This window comes from Astyanax mexicanus, chromosome 16 (genome assembly GCF_023375975.1).
Source record: "Astyanax mexicanus isolate ESR-SI-001 chromosome 16, AstMex3_surface, whole genome shotgun sequence".
Taxonomy (NCBI): Eukaryota; Metazoa; Chordata; class Actinopteri; order Characiformes; family Acestrorhamphidae; genus Astyanax; species Astyanax mexicanus.
This window is the reverse complement of record NC_064423.1, coordinates 31,417,255-31,439,819: the sequence shown is the minus strand read 5'-3', so window position 1 is coordinate 31,439,819 and position 22,565 is coordinate 31,417,255. Positions and strand designations below refer to the sequence as shown.

The 22,565-nt window shown below is 39.1% G+C and overlaps 1 protein-coding gene across 2 annotated transcripts in view; it reads right to left on the bottom strand.

The window, feature by feature from the left end:
* Window positions 1-22,565, bottom strand: part of acyp2 (acylphosphatase 2, muscle type) — an 86,511-nt gene that overhangs the window by 46,139 nt on the left and 17,807 nt on the right. Inside the window, exon 1 of one of the 2 annotated variants that reach the window (XM_022669962.2) lies at window positions 21,715-21,959. The exons of the other annotated variant lie outside the window; for it this stretch is intronic. The gene's annotated coding sequence lies outside the window, so the exon portion shown is untranslated. Of the gene's footprint in view, window positions 1-21,714; window positions 21,960-22,565 lie in introns of those variants that run through there. 2 annotated transcript variants of the gene reach the window in all.

Here is a 22,565-nt window from a genome sequence, read left to right as displayed (position 1 = left end):
ACCATACAGAAAAAGAATAATAAATAAATAACAAGACAGTGTGCAAATTTTGCAGTGTGCAAAAAGGACCAGGTGAGGTAGTAATTACTCTATTACACAGTGTGCAATAGAGTCCAGTGAGGTAGTAGGGTTTTTAGTGCTTTCCATTTTCTGGGGTAAGTGGGGTAAGAGTGTGTGTGCATGTACAAAAAAACCATCAGTTCAGTCTCTGCAGTTAAGGAGTCTGATGGCTTGGGGGTAGAAGCTGTTGCAGAATCTGGTGGTGCTGGACCGGATGCTGCGGTACCTTCTTCCCGAAGGCAGGAGGGAGAACAGTTCGTGTGAGGGATGAGTGGGGTCATTCACAATGCTGGTTGCTTTGCGGATGCTGCGGGTGGTGTAAATGTCCGTGATGGAGGGGAGAGAGACGCCGATGATCCTCTCAGCTGTCCTCACAATACGCTGGAGGGTCTTGCGGTCAGAGACGGTGCAGGTCCCAAACCAGGCAGTGATGCAGCTGCTTAGGATGCTCTCAATGGTCCCTCTATAGAAGAGTGTGAGGATGGGTGGAGGGAGACGGGCCTTTCTCAGCTTCCGGAGGAAGTAGAGATGCTGCTGGGCTTTCTTGGCTGTAGAGCTGGTGTTCAGGGTCCAGGTGAGGTTATCTGCTAAGTGGACACCAAGGAACTTGGTGCTCTTAACAATCTCCACAGAGGACCCGTCGATGTTGAGTGGAGAGTGGGTGTGTTGTGCTCTCCTGAAGTCAACAACCATTTCCTTTGTCTTGTCCACATTCAGGTGAAGGTTGTTGACTGTACACCAGTCTGTCAGCCGCTGCACCTCCTCTCTGTATGCTGACTCGTCGCCTTTGGTGATGAGACCCAGCACGGTTGTATCATCGGCGAACTTGATAAAGCTTGATAAAGCTTGATAAAAGCCATATTTGTACCATATTTGTATCATTTTATCCACCCATTTATTCATTTATCCATGGATCCATCCATTAATCTACCAATGTATCCCTAACAAGTTTATGCAGCTATGTTTTCATACATAATATTTATCCTGTATCCTCCTACCATCAATCCTTTACTCACCTACCTATGTAATTATTCATTCATGCACTCATCCAACCATCCATATTAATTAATCTTTCGTCCGTCCCTTAATCCATTCACCCACTTTACTACTGTATTTATGCAGCAATACTCTATTTTACTCCAATTTCATGCATCTAACACCATCCACGCACCAGCCATCCTCCCATTCATCCCTAAACTTTCTATTCGTACATCTATCTATCTATCAAGCCATTCAATCCATCCTATCCTCCATCCACCCACATCATTAGTGCATTTATAGTTTTTTTTAGATTTACTTCCTTTTAACATACACATATCCCCCTTTTTCCAACTATCTACCTCTCTAACTAATCATTCATCCACAGTTCTTACCATTTATCTATCATCCATTAATTCATTCATTTACCTACTTTAATCAATTTATACAGCTATATTTTCAATATTAATATACTCGTCACTCATCCATCCCATCATCAATTTTATTCATATTTAATCATGTTTTTTTATTTGACTTGATTTTAACACATCCATTCAGTCATCTGATCAGTGCATTTATTAAACCATTTATTCATCCATCCATTTATACCCACCATCAATTTCATCACTACATTCATGCAGCCATATTTTCACTTATATAATGCATCGATCCATCCATCAAATGTATTCCCCATTCATTCATTCATTCATCCATGTAGCCCTCCATATATCTGATCAGTGCATTTCTGAAGCCACATTTTTACTTCAACTCAATGGCTTCTCCATCCATCCATCCATCCATCCATCCAAGTTTTCATGTACTCAATAACTATATTCTTTCATTAATTTATCTATTAATCAATTAATTTGTTTGATCTGCAATTTTATAGCACTGTATAATAGCTCCTCACCATTTAAACCCACCCATCTATGTATTTGTCCACTTTACTCAATTATTTAATTAAATGCAAAATACAATTTATTTCTACAGTACTTCACAATGAATGTAATCAAAAGCAGCTTTTTACAGAGATCTGCATCCAGCATCTATCTATCTAATGTTGTTCCAGAATATCTAATAACAAAAATGTTTAAGAAAAACAGATCACAACTTCTAAAGAGTGAGCATTCGCTGCCTCATCTGACTCACTGCTGACTCCACAGCTGCCTCGAAAGTGATGATGAAGAGTGGTGATGATGGTGATAGTAAATCTGACCCCGTTTTCTTTTCCTCTCCAGATTCACTAAATGAGCAGAGCACCTCTACAGAAACACACATAAACTTATGACCTTTCAGCTGTACTTATCTCTGTTACTCCGTCTCTCTCTTCCCCTCTCTCTCTCTCTCCCTCTCCCTCTTTCTCTCTCTCTCGGCCACAGCTTGTTTGTGTGTATTATTCTGTGCTCTGTTGTTCGAGCATCACTGAGTGGAAGCTGTGATATTCAGCCTGGAGGGTCTTCAGCTGACACAGACCTAAATCACATGACCAGAGCGGAGTGGGGTTAAGGGCAGAGAAGCCCTCTCAGACAAATATGATAAATTAGTCCAGGACATTTCAACATCACAGCTTAAAATAGAAACAGCGGGGAATGAACGTACAATGAATGTGAATTTAAACACTGCAGCAGAAGCTGCTCAGTACTGGAAGTATATTAAATGATTGCTTAAACGCACAGGATGAATAGCAGTATAAGATGTACTAAAATATAACTTAATCAAATTTCAATCAACTTAATCAACAAATTTCTTCCTAATTTAGACTAATTATAGCTATTATATACCTATTTTAAATAAATATATATTATATTTTGTTATGAAAATATTTTTTTTTTTGTTCAATAAATCAATTTACACGAGCATATGGACCATTTATCCATTTATCTATAGTAAGTAATTAATTAATTAATTAATTATCCCTTCATCCATCTATCTATTCATCCATCCATGTTCCCACTTCATTAGTGCACATATGCTGCCATATGTTTTATGTCTCCACTTTGATTCATCCACCCTTTATTCCTCTATTCATCCATTCACCCACTTAATTAATGCATGTACACATCACTTTATACTATTTTAAATGATTCTTATTATTTATATATCCTTCATCTATCCATCTACCACTCCAACCATTTAATCAAGCACCTATACACCTATTCATTCACTCACTCACTCACTCACACATTCATCCAAGGTGTCCAACATGGGTCTATATGTCTTTCTATAATTTTAACTAGAAAATAGCCCAGATCCATACATCTTTAAATTAATTAGGACTAGCATGAAGGCTATTTACAGAGCTTTCTAATGTAATTTTAATTTGTTTTAATGGTAATGTATGCTATACATATGCAGTTTTAGATTTCTATAATTTAATTTAAGATATCTGCAATTCGGCTTTGACTTGTAATAATTACTCTATACATACATACTGATATCTAAACTACTATTTTACTAGTGTCAATAACAGTGATTACAATTACCTGTTTATATCACCTTTTTGGAATGTTTTGATTACTGCCCAATCACATAAGATCATACATCTTATCTATATAGATAAATATAGAAAACATAAGCTAAAAACAAAGATGTCAAATAACATAAAAAGATGGGTCAATGATGAATCAAAACTGACCAGAAAAAATAAACATGAAAAATGTTTGGTTCATACGGTCCGCAATAAAATAAAGTAAAATAAAAGAAAGAAATAATGTTTTTTTTTCAGAATTGCATTTTCCATTTAGGGATGTATTTTCGTCCACAAAATAAATAAATAAATAAATTAGGAGCAGTAACACAAGCTGTATATAATTCATATACTCTATATTTAGATGTGAATATCTGACTCTCTGTATCTTCAGGCTAAGTGAAATAGTAATGAACAGACTTCTCAGCTCCAGCATCAAGATCCTATTATGTCATGAGAGAACTCAACAGCTCTGCTGCTGGAGGCTCACTGCTCTCCTCTCACAGCTCCCTCTGGAGGAGACGCCACACTACAGCACCGTACCTTAACACTGCACTGCAGGGCAGAACGCTGCTGTTATTTACAACTGCTGAGTTATTGTGATACAGAATGTGTTGAATAGCAACGATGAATAGTGTGTTAATTACGATTCTTCCTTAAGACTAAGCTATTGATAATAGGTATTTAAATGTGAATAAAATAATCAGTGTACTATTAGTGCGAATCCTTAAAATAATTGTATAATCACAATAATATTCTCTGACTAAATCATGGATAAAATCATGATATTTTTTTAACGCTGGTACTTGTATTGTACTTTTGGGAAGGGGACAGTAATAATGGTGCAATATGGTATACACCTACCTGACTAGATCCTTTTTTTTAACTGTATTATACCATATTAGGGTCGTTTTACTGTATTATATGTTCTCAGGGTAGTTATCATGCTTTTTGAACTAGAATATTGTAATGTGTTGAGTTATTAAGTTTAACTGAGTGTTTAATGGAAAAAGTGTAGCTCCATATTCCACCTTAAACAGCTTAAAAAGTGCGAGTGTGTGTGAGAGAGGGACATAGAGCATAAACTTCAGCATTAATAAAAGGTAATCTACCTTCTGAAATCCACAGTAAGTGTTTCTATTATATTGTTAAATAAAACTGCAAATCACTAATCTCGATCAGTTTTGTCACACAATTAATTTGCGATAAAAATGAACTCCTTAATCTGTTTTCCAGATTAAATGCATGCATTAATGTGTTAATGTTGACAGCCCTACTTTAAATGCATGGATTCTTGGAGGGTCCTTTAGATGCCCATTTCTTTTAAACTTGAAGAAAATCCACAATATTGGAAATGTGATGAAGAAGAAGAACTTTTACATTATATGATCAAAATAGTATTTTACATTTACATTACATTTTACACTGACGTGCTTCTGTCATGGGACAGGAACTAATATAATGTCCCATGACTTTTGCCATCTGCCATGAGAGCTAAATAGCTCTAAAAAAACTCTAAAGGACATGTGTGGCACCCAGCTTTGAATATAATAATATAATATACTGTAATATAATAATTAGATATAAGAATTTCAGTCAGACACCACCGGTCACAATCATTACTGCACAATGCGGGGTCCACTGCTGGTGGTAATAATTTCTATGACATTCCCGGTACACACGTGACACTGTGGATCAAGGAATGTTAAATGCATGAAGTGCAAGACTTCAGAAATCAAATGTCCCATCCATCTGTCACCCACTACTAGCCATTGCTCAAACCTCACTCACAAGACAACACCTCACAACTTATACATGTGTGGGCATTCCTAAGCTTTCCTATAAGATAACAACTGATTTTTGCATTATATAAACATGTGAAGCAGTCCATACCCCATAAACTTTAATAAACTATAATGTGGTTCTTCTGAGCAATTTTTAAAGACTCCATTACGGCACCTGGCTTTAAGTGCGTAGTTCTGTTAAAGTAAAGTAAAAGAGGCAGGCTGGTCATTTCATTAACCTCCTGGCAGGCTGCCCGGTCCTGCCCCTCTGACCACTGGCTGAACTACTGAGCGTGACAGAAATAATGAAAGTGTGTGAATATCTACAGAAGTATCACAGCCTCTATGTGGACAAAAGTATTGGGAAACCTGCTCATTCATGGTTTGTTCTGAAATCAAGGATATAAAAAAGAATTTACTCTGTTTTTATTGGAATAACTGTCTTTACTGTCTAGAGAAAGATTTTTACTAGATTTTACACAGCATTACAGGGACTAGACAAGATGTGTGTGTGTGTGTGTGTGTGTGTGTGTGTGTGCATCTGCACATCTGTGTTAGCAATTTAAAATAGCTGAATAATAGTATTCTTCAGAAAGGGTGTCCACAAACATTTGGACGAATAGAGCATGTATGTATGAGAGAATGTTCTACTAATATTTCTCACCAAAAGCATCAGGAATCAAGTACCGTATTTTTTACACTACAAGGTGCACTTAAAGCAGTGTGTGCAGCCATGTTGCCATACAGAATCAATGGCTTCTTGTCATTAGCTTTAGTGCTATTGTCCAAATAGCGCTTGTTGCTATTGGTCATTGGCATATGTTCATATGGGTACAGCTGGGGTCAGGTCTGATGCTTCTGTGTGTGTGTGTGTGTGCAGTATTTTTCATGGCATTAGGAACAAAATCAACTTATTTGTCTGTTAACTGAAGTTAATAATTGTATAAATCTAATAGTCCAAAGGCCTGCAGCTCATCTGTGCATTGTGAGAGTCATTCATGAATAATAACGGTTTTGTTTGTTGGAAATAAAACTTGTCTATAAAGCAAATATAAAATGACATCCATGTTTCCACACTCACTGTCCATCTTATTAGTTACACTAATAATATAGGACACATTGTTTTTCTGCATATTTTATTATCCTCCTTTCACCATGTTCTTTTATGGTGAGCCCCCCTCCAGGATAGACCACCACAGAGCAGAGCAGCTATTATGTCTCTGACTTTTCATCCACAAGGTAAAGCAGCTAGGTAGGAGTCTATAATAAGTGGAGAAAAGTGAATGGACAGTGTTTTCAAACTTTATGCCATCACAAACAACATTTTCACCATGACAATGTCACTGCAGTACTGAGAGAGTGCTTTTATATGCTATACATTTTCATTTTGTAATAACTAGGCCTTATCTGAAGTCCTGAAAGGCCATGATGGAAAGCACACAAATATTTATATAAGTTTGTAGAAGTAGAAGAACAAAGATTAATGCAGCTCAGCCGTCACAACAATTTTTGTCACACGATTTCAGAATCCAAGGTGGCTGCCCTGCACATCAGCAGTAGCAAAAGCAGTAGTATTGTACACTTTATTTATGCAGCACTGTCCAACATCTACCTGTGGACGTGGTTCCATGGTGTTTTGATGCACAAACTACCAAATAATGCATTATCAACTGTTATTAACCTCTGACAGTGGTAAACGGTGACAATGCTGACTATGCTAACAATGCTAACCTGGACAACAAAAGATGATGCTCATTTTTGTTAGCTTCACTATAAAACACTTGTCAGTAAAAGTTTGGTGAACGCCAAAGATATTTGAAGTTTACCTGAAAGAAAATCTAATTATTTAACTGTAACATGGTAAACTTAGGCATGATGCTCCTAAGAAAACTGGAACACAGCATTAGCTCCAGGTTTCTCTTCAGTGCCTTCAGCTAGATTTGTTCATTCCACCAGCAGCTCACCTGATTTAACATAATGAAGTATTGATTAAGCAAACCAGATGCCTTGAGAACCCAGCACTGATTAATAACTTAAAATGTATAAAAACATTTTCTTAGGTGCCTTAAACTTTTGCACAGTATAGTCCACTCACACTCCCAAACACAAATAAACCCTGACACATAATAATGAAATCTGGACAAGCTCTCCACTTTATCTAGACAGTGGTAGAAGTAGGTGTGTGTGTGTGTGTATATATAGTTAATTAGGGCTGAGCGATATGGCCCTAAAATAATATCATGATATTTTATGATATTTTCACGGTAACGATACTCTTGGTGATATGGCAAAACATTGAATTAAAAATATATATATTTCAAGAATACACAACACACTGCAACAAAATAAAAATTAAATTGTTTTAGTGCATACGATATGATATGGCACACCCCTAACAGAAGTAAATGAGCCAGAATGTCATGATACTAATAGATGCACCAGCAAACAGATGCTTGCACGTGGAATAACAAGGCAATAACGTCCTCATGCTGGACAGAGCTGTCAGCTTTCAAAACTTGCACATCAAACCCATGAAAGCATGTGGTGGTAAGTATTTTTATCATTAAACAATCTGCTTGAATGTTAAAAAACATGTAAACAGCAGTTAAAGCATAGCAATGGGAAGTTAAAAAATAATAATGAACTGTAAAACTATAAAAATACGGTTTATAGTCACATATATGATCATAACTTTTTAACAGTAAAGAAAAAAAATGGATCATAGAAACCTATGCCACTTGAAAATATTTTATGTGGAATAATAGTCCATTAAAAACTATTTAATTCATGATTTGTTGTACTTTTTACATCAAATAATTAAAAGTAACTATGTAACTTTGACTCAAAGTACATTTTAAATTGAGTCCTTTTTTACTTTTACTCGAGCAGATTTTTAGATGGGTACTTTTACTTTTACTTGAGTAGAATTTTAGCAAAGTAAAGGTACTTTTACCTAATTACAATTTTTCAGTACTTTTTCTACCTCTGATTTTAGGGTATAATATCATTCACCCTATTCAAAAATGTTGCCAATATCACCACGTACTATATGATATATCACACCCCTAATGTGTATATACTATTGTGCAGCTGTCACACTGCTAAGAACAACTCCATCAGTGAGTTTTATCACGGCTGCCCACCGGTTGGCTGGCTGATTCTGAATGGGTTAAGTCAGCTGTGTATCCGAGAACATCCTGACCTACATCCTCTTTTCCTCCCCTCATTAATCCTACTTATAGTCCACCAGTGGGCTTCAAGGTGCAGCACGTGCGTGTTCAAAGCATAGGCTGTGTCCTGCTATCACTACATCATGCTGCTGACACTTCTATTTACAGCTATTTACACTCATTAAAAAATATAGCTGTATCCAGAAGAAGGTGTCAGATTGCAATGCTATTCAAAGAAGTAAAGATTTAACGATATGGGTAATATTTTTTGAGATACACATACAGCATTACATACAATATATTGCCAAAAGTATTTGCTTACTCATTCAAATCACTGAACTCCAATGAAAGGAAGGTTCCAATTCCTTCAATGGCCACAGGTGAATAAAATCAAGCACCTATAGGGATGCAGACTGCTTCTACAAACATTAGTGAAAGAATGGGTCGCTCTTAGTGAACTCCAACCTTTACATTTGATAGGATGCAGCACCTGTGCAACAAAGTCCAGTCGTGAAATTTCACTACTTACTACTAAATATTTCACAGCCAACTGTCAGTGATATTATAACACAGTGGAAGAGACTGGGAATGACAGCACCTTTATGCACTGTCAGTGTTAAATAACAGGGCGGAGTCAGCAGATGCCGAGGAGCATAGTGAACAGAGAAACCAACTTTCTGCAGAGTCACTACATCACTACACACCTCCAAACTTCATGTAGCTTCAGATTAGATCAAGAACAGTAAAGCATACAGAGCTTCATGAAATGGGTTTCCATGACCGAGTGGCTCCATTAAAACAATGCTTTGACACATACCGCTGAATCTCAAGAGCTTGCCATGAAGACACATATGCTGGGACACGGCCAGCCACATAGCCAGACCTATCTTTGATTAAAAACGTGTGGGATGCTCATGGTTGTGCTATGAACAGCCCTACACCTCTACCTCAAAATCCCCAGGAACTGAATGTAAATATTCAAACTGCACAGGATGAATTATCACAGGACACCGTTAGGAACCTCTATAACTACACGCAGAGACATTTGACATGTTGCGTTACAGATATGTCACACACATTGTAGCTCAATAAGTATTGCACACATCAGTGCCAATTTTAATAACTTCCTGTTATCTTCACTCTAAAAAAATGCATTCAGATACTTCCTTTTGGGTCGAACCTTTTTTGTGTAGTATACATTAGTTTAAAGACAGTCACCAAAAATGTGTTATCAGTTTTAAATCCTGATTTGGCCAGTTGACCACTATGTTCGCGAACACAGGAGTGTAATCCTTTAAAGAAAAATACGATGTGAAATAGACTTGGGTTGTAGTGAAACATGATAAGTATGAAGTCTCCCAACAGGCTTACAATTCTAGCAATTTTACACCATTAACAAACTTAAAGTAGTGTGAAAATGCATGAATTGCAACTGTTTCTGATATATAATCATTATATCTCTCAGAACTAATTGTGATTTTTCAATTTCAATATAGCGTCTCCAGGAGAACTACCTGAGAGTACAGTGTGTATAAACAGAGTTTAAACAGGTGCGTAAGTCTCACGCTTTGAGCGTGTGACACACGCACCTCAGCGAGTTCACACGCTCACACATGGTATTTCTCACGCCAATCCATCGGCTGTATATCATAATGTACTCTCGTTGAGCCAATCAGAATATCGATTGTTCTGTTGTTAGGCAGACCTAGTCAAAGAGGGTGGAGTTTCAGCCAGAGTGTCAGGCGCGAAGAACTATCCGATTCGATAGTTCTGAAACACACGTCGAAGAACACCCCCGTTGAACAACTGAAGAAGAACAGCGAGCATGTTTTGGCTGCTCTGGCGTACTGTCATCATACAAATTAGTGATATTTGTTGAACGGCTGTCCTTGTAGGAAAATTAAGCATTTATTGTTGGGTTTATTGTATACTTTTTGTGGTTTGTAGCTGTATTTGTGAGTTGTTTATGTGTATTGAGTTCATATAACTCAGTCAAGACAGAGAAAATGCAGAAGCAGTACCCACTATATTCACTGCACGCCACTGGTGTAAACAGTGATTCTTTGCATGGGCAACACTATGCCCCTATCGCTAGCACTGTTAGCCTATTTGGAGTATCGGCTAAAAGAGCTGTATTTCGGAAAACACTGGGTGAACAGAGGTGGGCTATTCGTCAAAAGTGCAAACTTGTTATTATGTTTCAGTATACTCCCAGTTAATTTTACACTGGATTTCTCCTTTAACAATGCATTTGAGAAGACCAGAGAAAGACTGAAAAGAGGAAAGGGTCTGTTTTGATCATTGCCTCCATCTTTCTTTAAGACTAAATTATGCTAGCACCTGTATAGAAGTTCCAATAGTACACAAGCACTATCAAACTGAGGCAAATTGACATTTTGAATAAAGCTTAATCATATACATTTCAACCTTGTAAATGTTTATTTTAAACTTTCTTATTTATTTACTGTTATTATTGGTATTATTAATAATAATAACTGTACTGTACTGTACGGGAACTGAACACTGCAAAACGCACACACACTCTCAGACCACTACCTGAAAAAATAAAAACTAACAAACCTTAATAACCGAACTTTCAACGCACTGTGCACTTTCTGTATTTATTATTGGGTAAATTTGTAACTTATATTGCATGTATTTTTATACATCCACTGTAAATGTTGTGTATTTGTACATAGAGCTTATCATTTATTGCTCCTGGTAACCTTTATCTTCTTTCTGAATTTCATTGCAATCTATTTTGTTTATTCCCCAAAGATACAATATAATTTCGGGTAAACCCTGGTTAGGTCAGTTGACCACTATGTTGGCAAACACAGCAGGGCAATCCTTTAACAAGCTGATACTATTTGTATTAATGTTCAGAGTGTACGAGCCGTGTAGATAAGCAAACAGATCTTGGAGTTGTTTTTAGATGGCTGGCGGTCTCTGGCGTCTCCAGGCAGCCTCTGAAAAAGCTTCAGCCATGTGGGAAAGGCCTCCTAAGCCACTTCCTTTCCAGAGCCTTGGCTGTGAACGAAATTGACATTGATGACACTTCGCACTTGCAGGGCTTAGTTAGATGGGGGGAAGGGCGGTGCAGGTGGCATAACGGCAGCGAGGCATCGCGATGAAGAGTTGTCTACACACTCACACACACACACACACACACAGACGCACACACACACACCCTGACAGGTGGCGGATTCACCTGATCTGACAGCTGTGTACACAAACTATTAGGAGCAACGTGGGGTAAATTTGTGTTCAGGTGAGGATTCCCATTGAGCCTGTCAGCACTTGAATGGTCTCTCAGTGAGAGAGCATTACTCTACGGGCTCTTAAAGATCTCTGTAATGAGAACTTATTCAATAGATTTATTTAATCAGATTACAGCTTTTTTCCATTAACATTGCATGGTGATATTTCACAAGGCTCATTCTGTGGAAACGTCAGTTTTGTGTCCCTAACCTTTACAGATTTACACTTTAAAACAATGTTAGGGTTAAACTTTTTATTTTATAAAAATGTATATAAAACAAGAGGTCATTTTTACAATGAATCCAATCAATGTTAACTGCAATAATCGATATAAAAATATAGTCTATGGAAACTTTTCCAAATTTGTTTGGTACAAACGAAATTTTAAAACCATGTAGCATTGTATTTTTACTTCTTAGTTACTTGCTACATTGGGTTAGTTATAAAATATTGGGATATGAATACTTTTTCAAGGTATATAAGTGTTAGTTGTATTACTGTATGCTTGGTATCACACTGCAATTTACTGAGTGCATTACATCATTTTGTATGACATACCTTTATCTCCCCATCATCACTTCTGACCTACATAAGCAATATATTCTGTTATTGCTATACAGCTAGAATTACAACACAAAACTACCAGCAGCACCAATAGGTTTAACAAGAGGAGGTCTCTTTTAGTTAAATGTGACAAATGAATTGTTCTTTTTCTTATTCTATTGCTACATAAGTAACAATAGCCTACCTTAACTTCCTATAACTGATCCAAAAGTCTGCAAGCACACTGCAAACAAACCGAATGTTTTCAGCAGCAGCAACAGCAGGCCCACACTCAACCCCTTACCCGCCCTCCTATATATACTGTAATGCATGAAGGGAGCATTATATGCTCTACGTTCAAGTAACATTTTTATGAACAGTTCAGTTTAAAAGAGCATTCAGTATTTTATCACATCTTAATGCTTGGGATCAATTAGTCAGTTTACTACCTCTTCACAAACTGGCAGTTATCCATCTGAAATACATAAGCTGAGCTAATTAAGCCATAACATTTAATTGTTTACTGAAAGTCTGGCTGCTTTTTTGTGTAACTAACATCTTTTTGTGTTCGCTAACATCCACTCTGATCTACTGTGGATTTCTGGGGTCTTGAACTGGCTTTAATTTAATGTAGTAGTGTAAAAATGTCACAGAAAATTTAAAGCTCTCTGTAAAGTTGTGCAATTACAATTTTTAAAGCAGTTTAATTCAGTTTCTAAAAACTAACAATGGTTCAACTTGATCCAAAACCACCTCTTTTGGCTGATCTTTCGCATCAGCTATTTTAATCATTCGGACCAAACTAAAAAGTATAATGTCTCGATCAAAGAAATGTGAAAGCACTCTTACACCAATTACACATCACACTAAAAACATCTATGCTACCATTTAACCAAGACAAATCACCATTATGTTCAGATTCAGCTAAAACCACATGGTATAGGAAAGTATGTGGGTGGGTTCTCATGGGTTCAGCTGCACGCTTTGACTAATAAAGGCCAGCACTGCGCTCTTAGGGGATCCCTCATCCCACTGTATGTTTTACTCCACTTCCTTTCGCCAGACTGACCTTCAGTCCTCACTGAATGAACATGTCCAAGCACGTCAGCGTCACCACTCGCAGCATCCTTATTTTATCAGCGGAGCCACAGACGCTCTACATGAGGAGGAGCCTCATCAAAGCCAGCGGACATTCGTTTGGGAGGGGATTTTATTCGAATTGTTTATTTTTCTCTTAAAAAAAAACAAACACAGGCCCAATTGACGGCTAACTAATCTTCACTGCTGTCACAGCCTGTGCTGTTCCACAATGTCGGTACACAGTGTACAATTGTATTTATAGCTTGCCAACTAGGCTAATCCCCGTTATGCAATATTTACGGCACTGAGACAGCCACCCCTGGTAGAGATGAACTCCCACTCTCTGCTGGCCCCCACCCCACCACTCCCGCCCTTTCCGTTATGTTCCCGCCGCCCGGCTGTGCCTGCTGGGTAATTTTACTCACAAGCTCCAGCCAAGCAAAAAACATCCACAAACACTTGCAGCCACAACACGCCGTAAGAGTGCATTCGCTTGTGTGTGCACCGAAACAGAGAGCGCCAGACGGCCTAAAAAAAAACCTCCGCAGAGCACTCACGCTCTAGAAACCTCTCCCAGACCGGCTTGTGTATTTTAAAACAATGATGTGCAAATATAATGAGATCAGGGTTAGGGATTAAATGTGCTCTCGCTGATCAGAGTGGATCAGGACACATCTAACAAACATACATAAAAACAGCAAACCGGATGGAAAACAGTAGTCAAGTTTTCCTTAAAAGGGGTTTTGACCCACTCCTTCTGTTTCTCATCCAGCCAACTCTCTGAGTGCAGAGGTTTACAAACATGGATTAAGCTCAGCTCAGCGCTAAAAAGCATGCTTAATGAAGATACAGTATATCCCTCCTCCACTGACTGGGATATAGTGCCAGTCAAGATTGAAAGACCTACATTTTTCTGTGTTGAGCTCTACTTAGAGCGCTTGTGGTTTTATAAACCAAATAGAGTCCGTAATTCGTTTCTGAGCAACAATTCTGAAACCTCTGTTTCTGCCTCTCAATCAAATAAGCTGATTTTGTTACTGTACCTTTAAGACTCTATACACATTTATGTAAAAGCTGTTATGTAATAGCAGTATCTAAAGTGATCATGAAATCAACCACCTACACCTGTACAAGTTGTGAGGTGTTATCTTGTGAGTAAGGATAAACAACGGTCGGAGTACTCAGGGCAAGGCAATGCTGGGTCAGCAAAAGGCAAAGAGTGAGGAGCATATAGTGCACAGAGATCTCTAACTTTTCTCTGCAGAGTCACTACATCACTAGACACCTCCAAACGTCATGTGTTCTTCAGATTAGATCAAGAACAGCAGAGTGTGGAGAGCTTCATGGAATGGGTTTCCACGGCCGAGCTGCTCCATTCAAGCCTTACCTACTTTTGGCAATATAATGTATATGAGACATACTACTCCAAGTGTGTAGTAAATAGATTTCATGTACTATAAACCTAATGTATTTTGAGAGTCCCGTAAGTGACAGTTCATATATCAGTTTGTGTATTATGGCTTTGGTTTTCATTTTAATGTAATAATAAACAATGCAGTGCTGTGTCATGCCAAGGAATTGTTGAGTCTCTGCCATATATATTTTATATTTTATAGCATAGCTACTTATAAACACAGTAGCTAAACTGAACAAAGCTTCGCCCTTCTTCCTTACCTTCTAGATATTCCACCTTAAGTGTGAGAGGTTATGTTTAAAAAGTGGCAGCAACATAGGATCCACAGCAACTTAGCCATGAATTGTCTGACTGATCTCATTTTATATGTAGTTTATTTTGGTTTTAATAAATGCAAACTTAAAAAAAATCATGATTAATGTGAGTTTAATATTAGTAATCAACTACTTAATTGGTGTTATATACATAAAAATGACATTATATTTGGTGACTTGACTGAGGCTTGGCCGCAGTGATTTAAGACTTGACTCAGAACTTCAGTGCCGAGACATGAGACTTACTTGTTACTGGTTTCCACATCTGCTGAAACTAGACAGATCTAATAAAGGCTATTGATTGGGGTATATCATTACATTACTATGCCTCCCACATTGTTGTAAAATTGCATAAGTAGCAATGCCAGCGGTCCAAGAAGCACATTAGCTTTCCACCACGTGCACCAGGTTACAGGGCTCGATGCAATAGCTGCACTTGCACTGCCAGTAGTTACGCCTGAGTTTTGAGGTGTTGGCCTGAGGCTAACTTCGTTCGTACTCACTTCAAGCACTATTATTCGAACAAGGCTAGCCATTCATACAGCTAACTTTCAGCGCTAATGTAGGTCAAGTGGTCTTGTTAGAGGGCAATCCACCTAGATTAACAGGCGCCCGAGTTCCTCGGGCACAAACACACTTTACGCAACTGTCAACACCCAGCCAAGTATTCGCTCTCCTCCACTACGCAGTCTAAAAACAGAACCTCAGTCTGGCCCGTAGTGACAGGCTGTGACGGGGGGCAATGTTCCAAAACAATCTCCCCTCGGTTCTTTTCTGGCAGCTTGTCACAGCTGACCTTAGAGGCCCTCGAAGCTCATTAAGACGCAGCAGCTGCTAACAGGGAACATCATCCATGAAGTGCGGAGAAGAAAGCATGCGCCTAATCGGGTCCATTTGAAACAGAAGCCTCCGGCTCGATATTCTTAGTGGCGCTGAGGGCTCTTAGTGCCCTGAAATGTTCGGGTTCAGGTAAGAACCACCGTGAAGAATGAGAAACATACAGGGCCCTTATACATGTAACCCATCATGATAAGGAGGCAGGAACTCATTCCCAAAGACTGCACAGCGACTCGCAAGCAGGAGGCATGTGGCCGCATGTATGGAAGCGAGTTTCATGGTACGGTGCAAACTGTAAAGGGGATGATGACAGCGCAGCCCCTGAGAAAGAGCCTGAGGGTCATTACTGCTGTAAGGCGGATTACGGGCGAATTTTGCAGGATATCAGGTTCAGACTGGTGTGGTAAATCTCGACTCGTTCCCCGCCCCTGGATTTCACGCTCGACTTCTTCGAAACCAAGCAGGAACAAGCGAAGACTATCAGGGCTCCAGAGTTTGACGGCTAACTTCGCCTACATAATGGTGTTTTTTTTTAAGTATAGGACTGCATCAGATTCTCTGGGGGTTCTGGTCTGATGTCATGCTTGTTTTGACAAGTCGCGCTGGTCTTGAAGAACACTGCAGGGTGGGATGGTTTTGTTTTTTGCATGCCTGCAGACTCCGCCCCCAGGTGACCGGGGCTTTTTGTTGCCGGTGTGTTTGGGAAATTGTTGGCTTGTTGGCAGAAATCTGCAGTGGTGGAAATGCACAGTGGACGGTGGTTGTGTGACACGGCTCACTTCATTCACTGTGACAGCTGAGCTCCTCCGCCCCTCACCCCTGACTATATTACACTTTTATAGGTTTGTTATTTAGTTAAGGCCAATTTGCTTTTATAAGCTGCTGTCATTATAAAGCCAAATATACTTCACTTGCTACTATGTCCAATAATAATAATAATAATAATAATAATAATAATAATAATAATTATAATAATTATAATAATAATCGTTCATTATCATATATAATACATTTATTAAAAATACATAACTAGTCTTGGCCAAATGATACATTTCGCCATTGTCAAAAGAACAAAAAACGCAGCCTCTGTATCTAAACATTTCTAAAACCCAATTTTCACCCTATTTTCGGGATATTTTTAGCACAGTTTTTTTTTCTGTCCATAAAAGGTATATCAAATGAAGATAGCCAATATAAGGTTAAAAGAAGATGGCCATGCATTTTCATCTTTTTCAGTATTGGATGTTATAAAAAATTGTCAATTCAGGGCTCAATTTATCTGTGGAAGTGAAGATGAGTTCTTGAAGACCTCGACAATCATATCCACTTATTATAATTTTTTTTTCTGAAATTGCCTTATAAATAGAGACATCAACACACTACAGAGAAGAAAAAAAACAATGATGTTTTATACTAAATTACACATTACTCAAACAGTAGTGTACTATGTTCGTCACAAAATTAGTCTACATTTTAAATTAGTCTAAAAATTTGTCTACAAAACACAAAAAGCAAAAATAGAGCACTATGTATTTGAGGTATAACAGTAATCACATTTATTCATATTTCAAAATCTTAACTATAGTGCTGTCTGCACTACTGTGGCTTATGTAGTCATATTATCTATAACTGGTCTTTCAAAAAAATATATATATAAAAACCTGGGGTGTTTGGTACATTTAGGGAAAAAATGAAAAATAAAAAGAACATCTTGCCGACTGTGAAGCATGAAAGATGAGGAATCACTTTGGGGTTGTGTTGCTTTCAGTGACACTGGCAATATGCCAAGTGGAGAAAGGAATTAAAGAAAAATTACAAGCAAATCCAGAATGCAATTGCCAAATGCAAAACGTTTCTTGTGTTGTGAAAATGAGAATATTAATAAATAGCAATGGTATCAGTACATTTACTGCCTTTCTGGGCATAATTCTACAGTATCCAACACAACATCTAGTACATAGCCATATTTAGGCTTTTGTATCTAATGTAGTGCTCAAATACAACTCTCATGAAGCTCCTTTTTAACTTGCTTCTCAGATTACTTTAAGATTGCTTTAAGCTTTTTGTAAATAATATATTGTAAACCACTGCTGAAGGACACATTTATAAACAGTGTTTTGCGAGGAGTGTCCGATTAATACAGTCTCAATTCTAAAAGGTCATTAAGCAAGCCCGGGAGATAAAAAAGAGGCTGAGAGGCATGCAGAGTGTTTTCTAAAGGGACATTAGAAAGGCGTTCTTGTCGTTAAGGCAGCGCTCATGGCCTTGAGGGATTGTGCTGCTCTGTGTGTGCAAACAAAGAAATGTGCGTCTAACGAAATAGCTTGTGACAGGACACCAAGAAAGCCTCCCAACGGACAAAGAGATTACTAGTCCGGGGAGGAAATGTACAGGAAATCATTTCTTTGTGTTTCATGCCATCAGAGGACCTACACAGACCTGCATAGCTGAGCCATGTACAAGTGCTTTAGCATCCATTCTGGCATCTATTCAGTTTCCTATAAAACCAAGCAGCAAGCACCAAGCACAGAGCATCAAGCACAAAGCAATGTGAATGGATGCTAACTAAGAGATGGTAATTAGATACAAGGCTTTTCTTGGAAAGAGCACAGCTGCACTTGTTTTATATCAAACATTAGAGAGGGCAGGGCCACTAATGTGGCGCTTTAGGCTTTTTTGTTTTATCTGTTCTACAGTACACAGTGCTCGTAATCCACAGAGGTCCTGTCAGCACACACAAGCAGCCAGAGATCAAAACAAAACCTGGGGCCAAACCACCAACTCGCTCTCCGAGAAGGAGGTCGTGTCTTGGGAAGCGAGCGGTGATCAAACTTGGCAGCAGTGCTGAGTAACTTGAGTAAGTTTTTATGACCGCCGTCCCCCTCTGTACGAGCGCAGTGTTTTAGGTTTGCTCACTCGAACCTATAGTCCTCTACATCAGCATCTTGTCCCTGCATCTCTTCCTCCACCTTCTCCATTACCGTCTCTGCCACGTCCCCCACTCTAGGGTTGTGTTCCCAAGCCTAGGCTGCAGTTGAGATAGGACACATCCTCAGTAAGACTTTCTTAATGAAAACTACTTCTTAGGGGTGTTTTCATACCTGTAGTTCGTTTTTCTGGTCCGAATCAGTTGATGATTTATTTTATTTGGAGCGTTTTCTCCCTTTGTTTGGTTTGGTTTCACACAGGCATAAACCTAAATGCACCAAAATGCGCACCAATAAACCACGCGAGCACATGTCTCCTCTGATTGGTCAGAGCTGTCTGGCATGGGAGTGAATATAAATGTACGAAAAAAGTAAAAATAGCGAGAAGATTCTGTGAGCCAGCGCATATATCTGTGCTTTAACACTTAATGCTGAAACGCAGTGCTTTTAAACACAGTGTTTGGACGTGCAGTGCAGATGTACACATAGTAAACCGCGTCACGCGGATGCGAGTAGTGAACGCTGTGGTAATTATCATTATCTGGCAAATATATCAGATTAAACTGCGCCTTATTAGGAGTTTAGCTCAAATAAATGGACTATATTTAATAGCTGGGTGAGATCGAGACTGGATTAAGTTCTCACCACTCCAGAGTTCGTTCAGGACCAGACCGAGACCACCTAGATAAGGGGGTTTTGATCCGCACCCGAGTGCAATTAGTGTTTTCTCACCTGCCCAATCGAACCGCAGTAAAGGTCCAAATGAACCAGCATCTGTTTTAACCTGGACCAAATAATGCTGGTGTGAAAACGCTCGTAGTAGACTGTTGGTCACACATTTGGAACAGTCTAACGAGGTTTTGTGGTGAAAACACACATGATAAAGGTAAATGTAAATGCCCTATAATAACACTAAGTTTGAAGCTAGTTTGGTTTTCCATTTTAAAACTGGTTTCGAATCCACAATTATGCTGTTTGCTATCAGCAGCCAGAGTCAGAGAGACAGTGCACAATTGGTCTTGTACTCTCTGAGTGAAAAGGTGGTGCTCTTTCCCCTCATCACTGCCAGTCTGATGTTGGTCAGCAAAGGCATCTGTTGACTGATATATCAGAGTTGGCACTTTCCACTAAGTGCACTGACTACCCAGTGATGCTAAATCAACGGCAGTTGGGAAAAAAGGGGAAATGTCTGACATCACATATGTTGAAGGAGGCATGTGCAAGACTTCACCCTCTTGTGTTAAGGGGGAAAAAACATTTTGAAACAAACTGTGCACCACCATTCTTGCCAAATTTCCATTGTGCTTTTTGTGCTTCTTTTTTGCCCCTTTTGTGTCTGACATTAGCAATCAAATGAAATTTGCAAAGGATACATCAGCTGCATCCTTCAAATCACTCCAACTGACAGCTACATTTCTCGGCTGTATACGAACCGTCCTTCACTTTGGAACTGTCTTCAGTGAGGTAGAGGCTGAGCAATGCTGTCTACCAAGGATGCTCACAGCCTACACTTCAGAACGCAGTTTATGGCTCTATGCAGTCCAGCTTGTATGGAGTCCCTTACAGCCTCTGCATCTCTACGCTTTAGCTGCCATTCAAGCATCAAAGGACATTTATACTCATGCAAACAAACAGGCTGGCTTTTCCGCTGCCGTTGCTTTCAGAGGCCGCAGGTTTTTACTCTGCCCCCCACCACCTCTCCCGCCTGCCCACCCCCCCGCGTGTACCGCGCAGAACGTCCTGTTCCCTGAGTCAGTCTATAGCTGTAAAGCCCACCGGGGAGCAACCGTATGTGAGACACGAGGCCAACAGAAAAGGCCCAGTTGCTTTGACCTATACTGCTTTAATCAGATCACTTGGAGCATAAACATTGCTCTAAGGGCTAAGCGTCTCTCTCTCTCTTTTTCTCTCTCTCTCTCTCTCTCTCTCTCTCCCTCTGTGTGTTTGCTACCCACTGCATGCTGCCACTGTTTCATAACTTGTGTCCGTCCATTAGATCAATGCGCCCTAAGCCTCAGCAAAGCAAACACAGCTCATCTGATCTCCACTGACCAGACTGGGGGTCGAGTAAGGCTTGGAACAGTGGTTGAAGTTAAAGAGTAAAATTTGAGGCAATGTACAAACAGTGTCATCAGAACCAACAAGAAATCACTGGACAGATAAACGGAGCTCTTGTTAGAGACCATGACCTTGAGGCCAGAGCTCTGTCAAACATCAGCGAGGGCACAGCAGAACAAAGCCGAATGAAGCTATGACTATGTGCATCATCGTGTAGAACACCCAATAGTAGATTTCTAGAAGTTTGGTAGCTTAGTATTGTACTAATTTGTTTCATGGAACACATTAGACATTCATTCAGAATGAATCAGAATTAGGCATACTTATTGGGTTAATACTAACAAAACCTGACCTTTGGTGTAAATAAGTATAGTAAGTATATTTCCCAATTTCATTCAAATTCCTTTTTCTTGATTCCCACCCACAATACAGGTGCGAGTGTGACAGCTAAATTGCTAACAGCTAAAACTACAGCTAATGCAATGTCACTAGACAGCTAGACACACTAGGAGGAGAATGCTAACAGCCAGCTCTGTTACAATGGCTATAAGTCAACAGCATGTTGACTAATCCATCAAAGCTACCAATTGAGCCACCTTCTACTTTCTTCCATAATTTATTTTACTTAATACTATCTCTGTAGATGTGCAAATGTGCATCATATAACTAAATACGAAAATAAGAAACTATCTAAAAGCAATGTCATCAGAGGGTATGAGAAATCACAGGACAGATAAAGGCCAAAGCGCTGTCAATATCAGTGCATAACAAAGCATAGTGAAGATATAACCAGTGGTAACACGAGAGATTATCTTACTTACTTGTTCACATGCATTGTCTCGTTGAGCATCCAGTGGTGGGTTTCTAAAAGTTCTAGAGGTTTTTCTCCAGCTGCACTATTACAAATCTCACAATAAGCTTAAAACAACCTAGGAAACATCATACGAGATAGATAAGAGGTATTCCGGTTGGACAGGACCTCTAACCTAACAATGTCTACAAGCAACCAACAGAACTTTTTGGGTTTCCTTTCCTTTTGAGAATTTCCTCAGAAGCATGCTGTGTTTTACTGCTGTGGGAGTGGCCAGTCATGTAGAATGAAATAAAAGATCTGTCAGTTAGGCAACTGTGCCTGAAAAGAAGTGTGCAACTGTGGGAAAAGGGCCCCCTGACTTTGGGCCCTGTCAAGTGTGCTTCAGTGCCTCAGAGACAGCCAGTTTTGTATGGACAGGTCGCTAATGGGTCACCAATCGCTTTAACCTCAGTGGTCCATTCCCCTCCAAAGTAATGGACCCATGTGACACAACAATCGCTAATGACAGATCCACCTCACTACACATCCCTTTACTGTTAAATCACTGGCTGGTACTCTCATTGTACTGAACAATATAATGGGCATTGTTACAGTCAGGACAAAACCTGGTGTTATCAAAACATCTTAGAAAACAAATATCACCAGTTTCCCAGACATGGATTAAGCCAAGTTAAAGAATATACTTCATACCTGTCAAGTCTCCCGTTTTGGCCGGGAAACTACCGTATTTTACTCCTCTTTCCCGCCGTCCTCCCGTATTAGAATTTTCCCGTAAATTTCCCTTATTATATTAAGATTAAAAAATATATATTATTGAGGAGACAGGGCACTGACCGCTCTGTGTCTCTTAACCAATCG